Source organism: Lagopus muta, chromosome 1 (assembly GCF_023343835.1).
Source record: "Lagopus muta isolate bLagMut1 chromosome 1, bLagMut1 primary, whole genome shotgun sequence".
NCBI lineage: Eukaryota > Metazoa > Chordata > Aves > Galliformes > Phasianidae > Lagopus > Lagopus muta.
The window spans coordinates 51,429,266-51,432,340 of record NC_064433.1 but is presented as its reverse complement, the minus strand read 5'-3'; positions in this window follow the sequence as shown (position 1 = coordinate 51,432,340).

The following is a 3,075-nucleotide window of genomic DNA, read 5'->3' as shown; positions in this document are numbered from 1 at the left end:
TTTCAAGATACTTCTGTTTTCCAAATCATTTGGGAGGGAAGGGAGTTGGTTTGGTTTAATGGATGTGTTTTTGACTTGAATAAAGGGACAGGAACATGATTTGAGCTTAAATACAACAGTCTGAGAGGGGCAGCAGGGCTGAGCTCTGGATTTGGTACTGTGAGTCTCTGGGGGCAAGAGAATTCTTCAGTTGGTTAATTAAAATGCTTATGAAGAAGCCTCTCAATTTTTGACCTGAATTAAGAAAGCTCTAAAACTCCATTAGAAACAATAACAAAGAGACGGCCTAACTGAGTTTAATCTACTAGACATAATAGGATGTTATGACCCCACAGTTTGGCTTAATTGTAGATCAATAATGAGATCAGCCTGCCCATTTACAAAATGTCCATATGCCCTATTATTTGCATAATAGTAATCTTTTTCCAACATATGGCTTTTTTCCTGCTTGTTGAGGGTCCAGTGCTCCTTCTGCTGATGTCTCCACTGACTCATGGGAAACACTATTGGAAGCATTGTTTAAAGGGTTGCATCATTTTCTGTTTTGCAGCCACAACACGCGTTGTACACCAATAGGGGAAACTGCTGAGCAAAGGCATTAAAATGTGGTCTCTCTCCCAAACATATGACTTGTTTTAGGCCAGTTTGGATGGGGCTCTGGGCAGCCTGATTTAACACTTGATCTAGTGCCTGGTAACCCTGCCCATGGCAGTGGGGTTTAAACTTGATGATCTCTGAGGTCCCTTCCAACCCAAGCCATTTTAAGATTCTATGATTCTATAACAGATTAGGGTTACAGACTCCCTGCATCCTGGAAGGCTGTTGCTCAACGTCGTGGATCAGGTCATGTTAACCTAAGGACAGCTCAGAAGTGAGTGACAGGAGAGTCCCATCTAATCCTGGCCCAAGACAAAAATGAAGCATTACTTATCATTACTTATCATAGATATTTAGAGGTTTTACTTCAAATGACAAGGCTATGCAACCTACTTCACAAATACTCTTTGCAATCCCTCACAAAACCCCTTATAACCTTCACTGTTCCTCTCCTATGCTTATGGCCCTGATTTCCATTTTCACACTGTCTTGTCTCAATGAGCCAAGCCACCAATATCAGATAAATTAGCCCTCTTCAGCACAAGGAAGACAATCCTGTCAATGATATTTGCACACCGTAGACATCTCTGAGCCTTCAGACTGCCCTGGCTTAGTTCACCTAGCTATCTTGTGTCCTTAATCTTTCCATGCAAATCCTTCAGGGTCATAGGTATTGAGGGCAAGATTCTCAACTGGATCAAAAACAATTAGATGGATGACCAAGGTCCGAGAACCGACGTAAATTAGCACCAATCAAGAAGGTGGAGACTGGAACAAAGTCCAAAGAAGTTGGTGAATATGCATCAGGGAGAAGGGAATGGGGAGAGCAGAGAGTTGGCGGGATCAGGATCAGCTTTGTTTGCATATCAGCTAATAGGGAGAGATGGCCCTGGAGGGGAAGAAGGCACAGCTGTGCAGGAGGAAATTTGAAAACCACATAGAAACTGGACTATGAGGCTGCCCAACTCCTATTTAGACTATTTAATGTGGAGAACTGGCTATATATGAGACTGAAATTGACATAACTGGGCAGAGCAAGGAGAAACATGCAGTGACTGCTCTTTTGATAAAAAGCTAATTTTGTTGCGCCTTTTTCTTTTCTTTTCTCTTTTCTTTTCTTTTCTTTTCTTTTCTTTTCTTTTCTTTTCTTTTCTTTTCTTTTCTTTTCTTTTCTTTTCTTTTCTTTTCTTTTCTTTTCTTTTCTTTTCTTTTCTTTTCTTTTCTTTTCTTTTCTTTTCTTTTCTTTTCTTTTCTTTTTTTTCCTCATAGCTGAAGTTTCCCAATTGGCAGACTTTTACCAACCCCATAGTAAGAGAGCCCAGGGGGTTCTAGAAAGCTGTTCTGATATCAGTGCTGCTGTTGTTTTGTGGGGGTGGCTGGAAAAAAAGAGCTAAGGTTTGCAAGGAGTTGTTTACTTTTGAGAGTTTGTTCTTTTTTCCTTCCTGTGATTACCACAGTCAGAAAGAGAACATGCAGAGGGAGTGCAGCCTGCTCTGCAATTCCAAACAGGTATGCACTGGACCTTGGGTCAGAAAAAACTGTGATTTAAAGCAGCTAAACATCTGGTTCTTCATGCTTGTTGAGCAAGATCTGTATCCTTTTCCTACTCTGTGCTCTGACCTGACTTTGCTAAGCAGCTGCAGTGTGCCCTTCCTCCATCACCCCACATCTCCCCTTAGCTTGGATTTCTGGTCTCACCTATTTTTCTCTTCCCTTTTTGACTCTCAATAGTTTTGTGTGTTTTTATATTTGAAAAAATTATATCGGTTTAACTCAGGAACGAAATGACCACACTTATGTGCAACTCAGGGAGGTCAACCAAAAAGTCTGGATGCAAATAAGAGCTTAATTCAAATCATTGTGGTTAGTGGAATAATTCAGGTGGACCTTCTTCCAGCCAGGAGATCTTGTTTCTTTCCAAAAATGTTTCTTGTGGTCCATCCTCTTTGCTTGTGTCTTCAGGCAAACCTGTTCTGTCCCTGGGCCAGTTTTTAGCTCACTTCCAGGCCATTTCACACGTTCTTACTTTTGTTGAAATCCATCTTTCACAGCGTCTATCCAAAATACCCACACAGACTTAATGTTGTTTTCAAGGGACTAGCAATAAAAGCTCACCCCTGGCCTCCTGAAGCCTGGCAGAATGGAAGGGGCAGGAAGGGAAGCAGCCTTTCATTCCATCTCTTCAGAGCTGGGAGATTCTCAAAAGATTCCAGAGCTGTTTCATTCATTTGATCAAAAATAAACCTGGTGTCAAAGTTGCTAAGGGGTTTTAGAGTAAATGTTTTAGAAGAAAACCTAAATAGATTTATTTTTTTTTAATCAGCTAGAAAAAAATAAATATCTGCATCTCAAAGCGGCAAAGAATTAACTACCCAAATAGCTGTTTTCACAGTCATTTCAGGGAGAGTGTGTGCCTTCATGGGACAGCTTGTAGCATCATGTGACATCACGTGATACATGATGGCCACCTAAATGATC